Source organism: Molossus molossus, unplaced genomic scaffold (genome assembly GCF_014108415.1).
Source record: "Molossus molossus isolate mMolMol1 unplaced genomic scaffold, mMolMol1.p scaffold_m16_p_13, whole genome shotgun sequence".
In the NCBI taxonomy this organism is placed as follows: Eukaryota; Metazoa; Chordata; class Mammalia; order Chiroptera; family Molossidae; genus Molossus; species Molossus molossus.
This window is the reverse complement of record NW_023425348.1, coordinates 7,777,039-7,792,357: the sequence shown is the minus strand read 5'-3', so window position 1 is coordinate 7,792,357 and position 15,319 is coordinate 7,777,039. Positions and strand designations below refer to the sequence as shown.

The following is a 15,319-nucleotide window of genomic DNA, read 5'->3' as shown; positions in this document are numbered from 1 at the left end:
TGGCTGGCACGGTGGTGCTGAGGATCCCTACATCTGGCCTGGTGGAACCCTGGGCAGAAACCCAGCCCAGTGAGAGCACTCCATGCTGAAAGATTAGAGAGCCAAGCAGGGCTCATTTCTTCTTTCCTTTTATTCATTCTATCCTACCCTGCTCGGGGTGGCGACCGGGGGAGCCAGCAACCCAGGCAAAGCTGAAGCACTGGAAGGAGAGGAAGTGACTGCCTGCCCCTCTCCCCTTAACTACAGGCACCACCCCCAAAGCAAGTCTGTTTAAGCCATCTTGATACCCTGATACCCTGCAGGGCCCAGTTCTGTGGAGGGAGAAAAAGCAGCCCAGAACAGCTACATTCAAGGACAAGCCCCAAAACAGACCCAGCCTCTGGGATAGAGGAGCCCCGCCCACCAGACCACTTGGGGTCCCGCCCTACAAGGCTCCAGCCAGGTTGCCCAGGGACAGGCAAGGACAGCAGTTTACATTGGCCTGAACCAGAGAACTGGCCGAGAGGGCAGGGACGCACACACTAAGCGGCCGGATTCAACAGCAACTGAGCAAAACCCAGTGAGCTCCACAAATAAAAGATCCAAGGACTTTTTGTTGTGGTGGTGGTGGTGGTGATTGTGTTTAATTTTTAAAATGCTTATGTTTAATTCATTTTTTCTTTGCTTCTTTTTCTATTTTTTATTTTTTTATTTTATTTTTTAGCATTATTACTTTTAAAAATAATTATTACTCCATTCATTATTTTCTATATTTTACTTAACCTATTTCTAGTCTCTGCCTTCTTTGCTTTTATATACTTTCCCCAACCCTCCTCTAACCTTTTTGGTCTCATTCCTTATAGCATTCTGTGTGTGTGTGTGTGTGTGCGCGCGCGCGCGCGCGCGTGCGCGCTTTGATTGTCAGTTTGTCATCTAATCTTTTTGTTGTGGCTGTTGCTTTTATCATTGTTGTTACTGATATATTTTTCCAGATTCTTTTTGGTTTCACCTGGTTTTGTCTTGTATTGTTCTGTCACCACCTATATGACAGCTGGCATGAAAAGACCCAGGTTGAGACTCAGTCAACAACCCTGAGGGCTGAGCGCACCCACAAACAAACAACAGCAATCAAGACCCAAATTCCATGGAGACTCGCAAAACTCACACAAGGGTTGTTCCTAGGGCACCCAGCTCAGACGATCAAGGAGACTACTCCACTGGTTCCCACAAGAAGGCCACCCCACCAAGACTGGGAGGCATAGCAGTCTTATCCAATACACAGAGAACACACACCCACACACAAAGAAACAGAAAAAAATGGGGAAACAAAGAAACAGGCCCCAAACTAAAGAACAGGAAGGATCTTCAGAAAAAGAGCTAAATGAAATGGAGGCAAGCAATTTATCAGATGTAGAGTTCGAAGTAATGGTTATAAGGATGCTCAAACAACTTACTGACAACTACAATGAACTTATTGTTTTTTAAATCCTCACCTGAGGATATTTTTCCATTTATGTTCAGATGGGGGGGGGGGGGACACATCGATGTGAGAGAGACACATTGATTGGTTACCTCCCACATGACCCCAACCAGGGCTAGGGACTGAACCACAACCAAGGTACATGCCCTTGACTAGAATCTAACCCACGACTCTTCAGTCCACAGGCTGACATTCCAACCACTGAGCCAAACTGTCCAGGGCAGAACTACAGTGAACTTACTGGAAATGTTATCAGCATGAAAACAGATATAGAAACAATAAATAACAAATAATCAGAAATGAAGAATAACATAGCTATTATATAGAATAACAAACAAAGAATGTCCTGGGAGGATTCAACAGTAGATTAGAAGAAGCTGAGGTCCAAATCAGTGAATTAGAAGGCAAGGTAGAAAAAAACACCCAATCAAAGCAGCAAATTGGAAAAAAAATTAATTAATTAATTAATTAAAATAAAAAAGCAGGAGAATAATTTAAGGGACTTTGGGACAATCTGAAAGGTAACAACATCCACATCATAGAGATAAAAGAAGGAGAAGAATCAGAGCAAGGAACAGAGAGCCTATTTAAAAAAATAATGGCAGAAAACTTTCCTGACCTAATGAAGGAAAAAGTCACTTAAATTCAGGAAACACAGAGAGTCCCAATCAAGATGAACCCCAAAAGACCCATACTTTGACATATCATAATTAAAATGGCAAACATTAAAGACAAAGGAAGAATCTTTAAGGCAGCAAGAGAGAGACAGAAAGTTACCTACATTAAATTATCAGCATATTTCTCAAAAGAAACACTGCAAGCCAGAAGAAATTGGCATGAAGTATACAAAGTGTTGAAAAGCAAGGGGCTGAACCCAGGACTACTCTATCCAGCAAGGCTATCATTTAAAGTTCAAGGTGAAATAAAGAGCTTTCCCCCAAAAAAAGGCTAAAGGAGTTTACTACCACCAAAACAGCACTGCAAGAAATGCTAACGGTACTGTTGTTAGAAGAAGAAGGAGAGAGAGAGCAACACGGGCATAAAGAATAAAAATGGCAACAAATAAGAACCTATCAATAATAACCTTAAATGTAAGTGGCTTCAATGCTCCAATCAAAAGACATAGGGAAGCAGGACAGATAAGAAAATATGACCATATATATGCTGTATACAAGAGACTCACCTCAGAACAAAAGACTCACAGAGGATGAAAGTGAAGGGATGGAAAACATTTACCATGCAAATGGAAATGAAAGAAAAGCTGAATTAGCAATACTCATATGTGATAAAATAGACTTCAAAATGAAGGCTATAACAAGAGACAAAAAAGGTCATTACATAATATTAAAAGAAATGATCCAACAATGATATAACCCTGGTAAACATATACGCACCCAATATAGGAGCACCAAAATATATTTTAAAAACTGCTGGAGGACATTAAGGGAGAGCTTGACAGCAACACAGTCATAATAGGGGATTTCAATAACCCACTGACATCCCAGGATAGATCTAGAGTCAAGAAATCGACAAGGAACAGACACACTAGATCAAATGGATTTAATTGATATTTACAGAACATATCACCTCAAAGCTACAGAATACACATTCTTCTCAAGTGACACGGGACAAGATAGACCACATGTTAAGACACAAACTAAGTATCTACAAGTTCAAGAAGATTGAAATCATATCTAGCATCTTCTCATCACAATCACATGAAACTAGAAATAAATTATAATAAAAACACTCAAAGACATTCAAACACATGGTAGCTAACTAAATAACATGTTATAAAAAAAAAAATGAATGGGTTACCAATGATTTCAAGGAAGAAATCAAATACTTCCTGGAAGCAAATGAAAATGAACACACAACAACACAAAATCTCTGGGACACAGTAAAAGCAGTCCTGAGAGGGAAGTTGATAGCATTGCAGGCCTAACTCAAGAAACATTTCTAATAAACTATATAATCCTACAACTTAAAGAATTAGAAAGAGAACAAAAAGAAAAGCCCAGAGTAAATAGAAGGAAGGAAATAATAAAGATCAAAGCTGAAATAAATAACATAGAGACTAAAAAACAATACAAAAGATCAATGAAACCAAGATCTGGTTCTTTGAAAAGATAAACAAGTTTGATGGACATTTAGCCAGACACTGAAAAACATAGAGCAAGAAACCAAATAAATGAAATCAGAAATGAAGAAGGAGAAGCAACAACTGACACCACAGAAATACAAAGGATTGTAAGAAAATACTATGAACAATTATATGTTAACAAATTGGACAGCCTAGGCAAAATGGACAAATTCCTAGGATCATACAATCTTCTAAAACTCAACCCGAAAGAGTCAGAAAACCTGAACAGACCAATAACAACTAAAAAAATTGAAGCAGTAATCAATAATCTCCCAGCAAACAAAAGTTCTTGTATGGATGGCTTCACAAAGGAGTTTTACCAAACATCCCAAAAAGAACTAACACCTATTCCCTTAAAACTATTTCAAAAACTTCAAGAGGAAGAAAGACCTCCAAGGTCTTTTCATGAGGCCAGCATAATCCTAATTCCAAAACCAGACAAAGACACTACACAGAAAGAAAATTGCAGTCCAATATCCTTGATGCACATAGGTGCCAAAATCCTCAACTAAATATTAGCAAATCAGATTCAGCGATGTATTTTAAAAGTATTTATCATGACCACATAGGATTTATCCCAGGGATGCAAGGCTGGTACAATATTCACAAATTAATAAATGTGATGCACCACATAAACAAAATGAAAGATAAAAATCATATGATCATATCAGTAGATACTGAAAAGGGCATTTGACAAAATCCAGCACACTTTATTGATAAAACACTCAGCAATATGGGAATAGAATGCTCTTACCTCAACATAATAAAGGCCATATATGACAAACCTATAGCCAACAGCAATTCAATGGGCAAAAACTTAAAGCATTTTGCTTAAGAACAGGAACAAGACAGGGATGTCCACTATCACTACTCTTATTCAACAGAGTACTGGAAACCTTAGCCACAGCAATCACACAAGAAGAAAAAATAAAAGGCATCCAAATCGGAAAGAAGGAAGTGAAACTGTCATTATTCACAGATGATATGATATTGTACATAGAAAACCCTAAAGACTCCACCAAAGAACTACTAGATTTAATCAATGAACTCCACAAAGTAACAGGATACAAAATTAACATTCAGAAACCAATGGCATTTTTATACACCAATAATGAACTCTCAAAAAGAAAACTTTTTTAAAAATTCAATTTACCATTACAACAAAAATAAATGAGATACCTGGGAATAAACTTAACCAACGAGGTAAAAGACCTGTTTTCAGAAAACTATAGGACATTGAAAAAAGAAATAGAGGAAAATATTAAAAGGAGGAAGCATATATCATTCCAATTCACGGATTGGAAGAATCAACATCATTAAAATACTCATACTACCCAAAGCAATCTATAGATTCGGTGCAATCCCTATTAAAATATCAACAGCATATTTTACCAATCTAGAATACTCCAAAAGTATATATGGAACCAAAAAGACCATGCATAGCCATAGCACTCTTGAATAAGAACAAAGTAGGAGAGAATCACAATTCCAGATATCATCTTATACTACAAAGCCACTGTAATCAAAACAGCCTGGTGCTGGCAGAAGAACAGGCATATAGACCAGTGGAACAGAACAGAGAACCCAGAAATGGGTCTAAGACATTATGCTCAATTAATACTTGACAAAGAAGACAAGAGCATAAAATGGAGTAAGGACAATCTCTTCAACTGGGAAAATTGGACAGGTACATGAAAAAAAATGAAACAGTCTGAGGAATGGGTAGTCCCAGAGACGTGGAAGTGGGGTACAGACTGACAATCCCCAGAAGAGGGGGTGGTGGGGGAGAGATAAACCACAGAACTTATATGCATGTCTGCATGAACAATGGACACGGACAACAAAGCTGGAGACAGGACAGGGAGGAAGAGGGAGAGGGAATCAGTGGGGGGAAAAAGAGAAACATCTGTAACAGAAATAAATAAATTAACTAATAAAAAAAATGAAACTAGACCTCCAACCTGCACTATACATAGAATAATTCAAAACAGATAAAAGACTTAAATGTAAGTTGTGAAACCGTAAAAATCCTAGAAGAATATGTAGGCAGCAAATATCAGACATTTCATGTAGCAGAATTTTCACCAATACATCACCTAGGGCAAAAACAAAGAAAAAAATAAATAAATGGGACTACGTCAAACTATAAAGCTTCTGCACAGCAGAAGAAACCAGTATCAAATGAAAAGGGAACCCACTGTATGGGAGAACATATTTTCCACTGATATATCAGATAAGGGGTTAATTTCTAAATTATATAAAGTACTCATATAGCTCAACAAAAGAAAGACAAAAAATTCAATTTAAAAAAAAAAAAAAAAATGGACAGAGGACCTGAATAGACACCTCTCCAAAAAGGACATACAAATAGCCAAGAGACATGTGAAAAAATGCTCAGTGTCACGAATCATCAAAGAGATGCAAATTAAAATGACTCTGAGGCATCACCTCACACCTGCCAGAATGGCCGCCATCAACAAATCTTCAAACAAGTGCTGGCGAGGGTGTGGAGAAAAGGGGACTCTAGTACACTGCTGGTGGGAATGTAGACTGGTGCAGCCATATGGAAAACAGTATGGTGTTTCCTCAAAAAATTAAAACTGGAACTGCGATTTGACCCAGTGATCCCACTTCTAGGGATATTCCTAAGAAATTTGAAACACCAATTAGAAAGAATATGTGCACCCCTATGTTCGTAGCAGTACTATTAACAATAGCTGAGATCTGGAACAGCCCAAATGTCCATCAGTAGATGAGTGAATAAAAAAACTGTGGTACACATACACAGTGGAGTACTATGCAGCTGTAAGAAAGAAAGATCTCTTACCCTTTGAAATGACGTAGAGGGACCTGGAGAGTATTATGCTAAGCAAAATAACAGTCAGAGAAAGACAAATATCAAATGATCTCACTTATTTGACTATAATGAACAAAATAAGCTGACAAATAAAATGGATCCAGAGGCCTGGAGGTAGGAAACAGACTGACAAAAGTGAGAAGGAAGAGGGGGCCAGGATGAGATAAACCAAAGAACTTATTTGCATATGTGCATACCCAATGGACAGAGACCACAATGCAGTGAAGGCAGTGGGTGGGAGAGGGGAGGAGGGTGTCAATGGGGGGAGAAAGGAGGGACATCTGTAATACTTTCAACAATAAAGATAAATTTAGAAAAACAAAAAATAAATAATAGGCAAAAGGCTTGAACAGATATTTCTCACAAAACATGAGCACATAAAATGATGCTCTATATCATTAGACAGCAAAGAAATACAAATTAAAAACACAATAAGATTCTACTTTATACCAAACATAGTGGCTAAAATTAGCAAGTCTGACAATACCAGTTGTTGGTGTGGAACCGCTGGAGGCTCGGGTATTTCCAGATGGAGTATTTAATGGGACAACAACTTGAAAAACAGTTTGGGAATTTTTTTACAAAATTAGACATACATCCACCCCTTTCCTCATCGATTCTACCAAGTATTTACCCAAAAGAAATGAAAACATGTCCACAGAAAGACATTTACAGGAATGTCAAAGTAGCTTTATTCATAATAGCCCCAAACTGGAAACACCCCAGAAGTCCATCCAAAGGAAAGAGGATAAAGTAACTGTGGTACAGTCATACACTGAAATTTTTTTAATTCAGCAATTTAAAACTCCACAAGTTTTTTAAAAATGAACTGCTGACACAAGCCACAATATGGGTTAATCTAAAAAGCATTATGCTGAGGGGGGGATGTCAGACATAATCATTTCATTTACATAAAGTTCAAGAATTGACAAAATGCCTCTGTGGTGATAGAAACCTTACCAGTGGTGGTCAGCAAGGGACTGATTGGAAAGGGTATGAGGGAACACTCGTGGGAGTGGGAAGTTAGGTATCCTGCTTGGTGTGTTGGTTACACGAATTTGCCGAAACTCATCAAGTTGTACATTACAATATGTATGTTGCAGGTGGGGAAATGGTGTTAGACCAGCGGGGTCAGACCGGACCTGGGTTCAGCAACCTCGGTACTGGAGTTCTGGCTAGGAAAGAATTCAGGAGCAAGACCCAAACTATAAGAGAACATTTATTTGGAAAATTACAGAGGTAGAAGAAGTAATTTGTAGAAGAAATGGGCTTAGGAAGCAAGTCACAGAGGTAAAGGAAGGAGCCTGGGAACTTGGGAGTGGGGAAGGTAAAGGTGAGGTCCTGGGGGGATGGGGGGAAGGGAGGGGAACCGGGAGGGGGAACGGGGAGGGGGAAGGGAAAGGGCTGGGAGCGCCCCCAGGAGAGAGAGGGCGCTGGGTTTTCTGTCCTAAGGAGTTTAAGGGTGGAGATTTTTGTGGAGGTCACTGGTCTGGTTTTTCTGTTTCTCTGGGCCTGGAGCTGAAGTCCAGCTGAGGCCTAGATGTTATCTCCAGGGATTCCAAACTGCATGACAGCAACATGCTAGGGAAGGAAAGGTCACCCTGGGGACAAGCTCCCACCCTACAAGTGTCCTTTGCTAAGCACCTGGGGCTCTCCGCCCGGTGACCTTCTGTACCTGGCCCGTCACCCCTGCTCAGCTCGCACCCGCCTAACTGCCCACCACACGTGCCTTTCTCTGTGGGAACATTCTACTTTAATAGAAAGCTTGACCAGGGAGCTGTCCTCAGGCTCGACAGGGTTGCGGTGGTTCCCTCTTCCAGCCCAGAAGCTGTGGCTGCCTCCGGGTGCTCTCGAGGTGGCACCTGCTCCGGGTTCCAGTGCCTGCAACCGGCAGAGCTGGGAGCACCTGGACTTCCCCGTTCTGCGCCAGACACGTCGTGGAGAAAATTCATGTATTCGAATGATCAAAGGAAAGTAGGGGAGGAATACAAAATCCGTGCTGGGCCATTCACAGCGTCTCCCTGATGCCCTGGGTCCATGTACATTTCAAGAAGATGGAAGTATGCCAAACTTGTAGTAAATGGAAGAACGTCTGTGGACCTGCCTCTTAGATCTGGAGTATGACCTGCCCATCCAGGTTGTGACGCAGGGTTGTCTTTTAAGGATGATCTGCCAAAGCTGATGTCAACAAAGAATACGACACACAGAACACGGAGAAGGAACTGCTGGGACAGGGCCAGTTGGCATGCTGGGGAAAGCCACATACACCCGTGACATGCTGCTCAAACTGGCCCAGACCACAGCCAGCTCCAAAAGGAATCAAGCTCACGTCTTCTCCTGGGTGAAAGGAGAATGTGAAAGGGGAGAGGAGTGTCCACACAGACATGAGAAGACTCCAAATCCAGATGACCCCCCTCGCTGATCAGAACACTGAAGATCGATATTATGGAAGCGATGACCCTGCGCAGATAAGCTTCTAAAGCAGGCTTCCACAATGCCGTGTCTGGACCCGCCAGAGAGAGAACGACACTCTCGCCACACTGTCTGGTGGCCTGGGCGAGACCATTACTGAGACAGAGCTAAGAGGTCGTTTCTACGAGTTGGAGAGACCAGGACGATCTCTGCTGTCCGGACAGCAGTGAGCTTTCATCCAGTCTGCCGCCAGGCACCCTAGGGAAGTGGCTGTGGAGAGGTCCTTCAATAAATCGATTGTCAATGGCCATAGACTCAACATGAAGTGGGGAAGGTCCCAAGCAGCCTGCGGAAAGATAAAGAAGACGGAACCACAGGCTGGGATCAAGCTAGAACCCGTTCCAGGGCTGCCGGCAGCGCAGAAGCCTCTGCCAACTACAGCCCATCCCCCAGCGCCCTCCAGCTGTGGTGGGCGTTGCTCCGCCCAAACCACCAGGTTTGGGAACACACGTCTTCCAGCAGTGGGACCCCCTCCTCCTTGCGTGATGGCCCCAGGACCAATCAGCTATCCTCCCTGGGACTCCCGGAGAATGGGAGCTCATGCCAGGAAGCATAGCACATTACCGCCACTCTGGGTTCTACGGAAGATAGGGCGCTTAAAAATCCCAGGAAACAAATCTTGAAATAAATATATTTTTCCTTAAAAAAAAATTGTAATCATTGTACACTTCAGATACTGCATTTTATTGTTTGTAAGCAATACTCAGTTTTTATGAAAGTTTTAAAATGCAGCAACAGAACAGAACTTATTATTATTATTTTTTTAATCTAGCCCTGGATGGTTGGCTCTGTTGGTTGGAGCATCATCCCATACACCAAAAGGATGCAGTTTGATTCCCAATAAAGCACACACCTAAGTTTCAGGCTCAATCCCCAGGTAGCAACCAATTCATATTTCTTGTTCTCCCTCTTCTCCTTCCACCATCCCCATGATGCAATGTTGATATGCTTTAAGTTATCCCAGAGGCTCCTTACACTATCCTCATTTTTTTTAATTCTTTTTTTCTTTTTGATGTTCTAGTTGGGTGTTTTTGCTTCCTTATATTTGAAATCAACGGTTTGTTTCTTGGCTTTACCTACTCTACTACTGATCCCCTGTAAATTATTCTTCATTTCAGTTAGTGTGTCCTTTCTTTCTGACTGTGCTTTCGTCATTTCTGACTGATCCTTTATTATGAACTTGAGGTCCTCACTAAGTTCCTTGAGCATCCTTATAACCAGTGTTTTGAACTCTGCTTCTTTTAGGTTGCTTATCTTCATTTTGTTTAGTTCTTTTCCTGGAGTTTTGTTCTGTTCTTTCACTGAGGACATTTTTCTTTGTCTCCTCGTTTTGGCTGCCTCCCTGTGCTTGTTTCTATGTATTAGGTAGAGCTGCTATGTCTCCTAGGCTTGGTACAGTGGCCTATAATAGTGGGTGTCCTGTAGGACCCTGCGGCACAGCCTCCTCCATCGCCCCAGCTGGGCGCTCATGGTGCACCTCCCGTGTGGACTGTACACCCTTCGGTTGTAATTGAGTTCTGATTGCTGTTAGCACATGAATGGGAGGGATTTACTCAGGCTGATAGGCTGCAAGAACCGACCTCTGACCACCTTGGAGGATCAGATGTGCAGAGGCCCACCATACAGCGTAAGACTTAAATTCAGCAGGGCTGTGGTACCCACTGAGTCCACGTTGTGAGTGTGTCACTTGTGGAGGTGGTTGAGTGGTGGTGCTTGAACATGGTCTGAAGCTGTCCACTGGGTGTGCCGGCTCTGGGGCCTCCTGGGAGCTGCAGACCAAGGTCAGCCACTGCCTGTGTTCTACTCAGGGCCACCCGGCTTCAGCTACAAAGTGGTCTACAGAAGCTGCTTCTTGTGCTGGGCTTGGCAGTGCCTAGGAAAGGCCAAGCTGTGAACCAAGGCTGGCTGCTGCTAGTGCTGCGCCTGGGCCGCTTGGCAAGAGGTATGGGGCTCACTGAGGCCAGATGCGGCTTGTTTACGGGATTCTAGGAAGATCTGAGGCATGAGCCCAGGCAGGCCATTCCTATGATAAAGCCACTGGAAACAGCTTGGGTGGCCTGAAAGATGGGCGGGGCAGGGCCTCAGGGAATCACCAGAGCAGGGCAAACAGTGTGGGTCAGGTTGCTGGAGTCCCAGATGTGGCGGCTGTCTGCCGCCCCCGGGAAGGGCTCGCTGAAGGAACACTGGCCTCCACCAGCACGTCCGTCTGGGAGAGCGCTGCCCTACAGCTCTCTCCCTGATGCCAAACAGCTCAGTTCTTCCCTGGATGTCTCGTGCCTTTCAAGCTGCCTCCACCATGGTGGAGCCGAGAGGGAGCGTGTCCAAGTCTGTGCACCGGCCCTGTGAGAGGAGCTGCCTGGGGCTCCAGCCGCCTCAGCCTCCCTGAGCCTCAGTTCCCGCTGGTTTTCCAGCCAGAAGTGATGGGGACTCTCTTCCTGGCACTGGAACCCTGAGCGGGGCACCTGGTGTGGGACGGGGACCCCTCAGTCCTCAGGGAGGACCTTCCCAGCCGAGGTGTCCTCCTGATTTTTATCTGCCACACGTGGGTGTGGGACCAGCCCTTCTACCTTCGCCCTTCTACCCATCTGGATGTGGCTGCTGCTTTAATTTTGTAGATGTAGGACTTCCGTTCAGCTCGATCTCACGTTCCATAGTTTAGATGTAATTTTGATGTGGTTGTGGGAGGAGGCGAGTACTGTGTTTACCTACCTGCCATCTTGGCAGAAGTCTCCAATTTCTCTGGAATTATCAATAAAATGGACAAACACCTCATCCATTTAAATAACAGAAAACACAAGGAAATCATTAACGTGAGAATTGGGCTTTATTCACAGATATAGGAACACTGTATAATGGCATAAGAAATGCATTTTATTTTTATGTTTTTAGTGATCTATTAAAGAGAGAGGAAGGGAGAGAGAGAGAGAAACATCGATGTGAGAAAGAAACATCGATCGGCTGCCTCATGCACGCCCCCTACTGGGGATCGAGCCTGCAACCCAGGCATGCAAGTCGAACCAGGACCTCTCGGTCCACGGGATGACGCTCAGTCCACTGAGCCACACCGGCCGGGCTGGCATAAGAAATTTAAATGTACCATTCTAAGTTAAAAATACTCAAAATAAGGATGAAACACATGATTTTCAAAAAAACACATAAATTTCCAGAAATGACTTGAGCAAGTGTCCATCTGGATGCCAATAACCATGGAAGGAATGGAAAGTTCTGCCTAGGGAATAACTCCAAATGCTGCAGGAAGTCCAGATGTTTTAGCAGTGAGTTCTAGCAGAGTTTTAAGGAGAGTTCACATGTCATTTAAACCGTCCAGAGCACAGAAAAAGATGGCACACTTCCCAGTTCCTGTTCTCAAGCCAGCAATACTCTAATTCCAAAATCTAGCAAATAGAGCACAAAAAGGAGAATCACAAACTAAGCTCCCTATTAATATAAATAACATGCTAATTCAGTAGCATGTTAAATATACCAGTCAATTAATTAGTCACTTCAATACCTCAGAAGATTAAAAAATAATTATTTTAATAAGTGCAAAAATTAAAAATATAAATGCAATATTTTAAAAAATACAAAAGCTACCTGACACAAAAGAAAACCTCCTTAATCTGTTAGGATATAGTTATTGCATATAAATAGCCAATATTATAATTAGTGATGAAATACTAGAGCCTATTCCCCTTAAATTCAGGAACAAGAACAGTGTGCTTATTATTATTTAGCACTTTTATGGAAGTTCTAGTAAATGCAATAAAGGACCAAGAACTTTTTTAATTGGTACATTTTAGAAACATGGGCACAGATAATTTCTACTTTCAGATGATGCTTTTCTCAAAAGAAAACCTAAGTAAATCAAATGAAAATTCACTAGTAGGAGAAGTCAGTAAGGTAACTAGTTTAAATATTTACAAAAGTCAACATTTTTTCCTGTATATAACACCAATAATCATTTCAGAGATTTAACAGGGAAAAATCCTCATTTTGCACAAGCATCACAATCATAAAATGCCTAGAAAACATCTTATAAAAAATGTGAAACACCTTATATGATGAAAACTACCAAATGTTACTGAGGCCCAGAACAAAAAAACTGTTTATTAGAGTGATATCATAAACATTAAGGTTATCTTAATGAAAATACCAATGAAATGTTTAAGAAGTTAATACAATAATTCCAGTGTCCATTTGGAAGAATAAATGAGTTATAATTGGAAGAAATTACTTTAAAGATGTGTGAGAAGAATAAAAGGTGTATAATATTCGTTTTATGAAATATTAAAATGTACTGCACAGATACATTGATTCAAATAATAGAGTACTACAACAGGAATAGGTAGAAAGAATCAGAAGCAATTCTATGTAACCATTTTCTCTATGGTAAAATGCCATCTTAAATTAAAGCAACCCTGCCCTGGCCGGTTTGGCTCAGCAGTTAGAGCGTCGGCCTGCGGTCTGGAGAGACCCGGGTTCGGTTCCCGCTAAGGGCACGTACTTCGGTTGCAGTTTGTCCCCGGCCCTGGTTGGTCGTGCGGGTGGCAGCCACTCGATGTGTCCCTTTCACGTCGATGTTTCTCTCTCTCTGTCCCTCTCTCCCTCCCACTCTACCTGAACAAAAAATGGAAAAATGTCCTCGGGTGAGGATAAAAAAAAAAAGAAGAAGAAGAAAATGTGTCACTTAAATTAAAGCAACCCTCTGTGAACAGAGGAGCTCTTTCCACTTAACAAAGGAGGAAACTGAGGATCAGACAGGAAAGTAACTTGCACTAAGTCACCCAAACAGCACCAAGCTAGGAAACATTATTAACAATGATTATTTCCTGGAGATGAAATTACAGACTTTTTTTCTACTTTGTGATGCTCCCTTTCTATAACAAATACAAATAAGAAGGACAATATTTTTGAAATATTACACCGATGTGAATTTTATTTCTCGTGTGTTGTATTATCCTACCTAATCAACAGTGTTCATCATGTTGGGGAGAAAAATAGCATTGCTCAGTTTTCATCTTTAAACCAGAACTCTAGCACACCAAGAGAAAAGACATGAAAACTCGGTTAGTTTGAGGGCACAATCCTTTCAAAAAGTACTTAATACCCTCCATGTATCAAAACAGTCAGTATGGCCAACTTGAGCAGAGTCTCACAAAACCCACGGAGTAAGGAAGAGGACCTGGCATGTCCGCAGCCTAGACACAGAGAGTAGAGAGCCCACTGGGCACTGGGCAGAGGGGAGAGCCGGTCATCAAGGGAAGTCCTCAGTCCTTGATCCTGCCCCAACACCCTACAGTCGACGAAAGTGGGAAAGTGCAATAATCCCCAGGTAGCTTGAGGTCATGCCAGACGCCAAAGGGAGGACTCTAACCTCACTTTCTGTTTGGAACTTGGATAAAGGGATGGCTTGTGAGTCCATTGTGCCAATACGTAGCAGAATGAAAACGACGACAGGGGTAAACAGCGCCAAGGATGGGGCAGTGGAGAAGACAGCCATGCTGCTGGGTCACAGAAGGTCATCCGAAGCAGTGAGCATCAAGTGGGGCTCAGTCATCAGTGGGTCACGATGGAGAACTTTTCCAAGAGAACCATCTTGAATGTCCCTTCACTGGAAAGCAGGCCACACGTGACACCAGCCACAAAAGCATCAGTGGCAGGTGCAGAAAGGACAGAAGTAGACAGGAGATGAGGTGGTGCCCAGGCTGGCTGGCTCAGTTGGTTAGAGCATTGTCCTGTGCACCAGGAAGGTTGCAGGTTCGATTCCCCACACACACCGAGGTTGCAGGTTTAATCCCCGGTCGGGGTGCATATGGGAGGCAACCAATTCATGTTTCTCTCTCACATCAATGTTTCTCTCCCCCCCTTTCCTCTCTCTAAAATTAATAAACATATTGTCAGGTGAGAATTAAAAAATTAAAGAGTCCTGGCTGGTATGGCTCAGTTGGTTGGACACTGTCATGTACACTGAAAGGTGGTGGGTTCGATTCCCAGTCAGGTTGTGGTTCGATCCCCAGTCCCAGCATGTACAGAAGACAACTGATCAATGTTTCTGTCACAAATCTCTCCCTCTCTCTCTCTCTCTTTCTCTCTCTCTCTCCCCCCATTCCTCTCTCTAAAATCAATAAATATTATTTTTAAAAAAAGATGAGGTGGCATGAGTCACACATCAGAGTGCAGTAGGGACCAGCAGAGAAAGATCTCTCTTAGAACAGAAATCTCACCTGCCACCAGTAGGTCATCCAAGCTTCTCTGTGCCCAGATGACAACCAGACACAGGGGGGGGGGGTGCTCAAGGGGGATGGGACGGGGGGAGGAACCCTCCAAGACGACCCACTTACCAGCAGAAGAAATGGGGAAAGAGGCTCACCGATCCATTTGGAAACTG

The 15,319-nt window shown here is 42.6% G+C and overlaps 1 pseudogene; it reads left to right on the top strand.

The window, feature by feature from the left end:
- Positions 1–9,554, top strand: part of LOC118627764 — a 41,275-nt pseudogene extending 31,721 nt beyond the window's left edge.
- Positions 9,555–15,319: the final 5,765 nt, after the last annotated feature.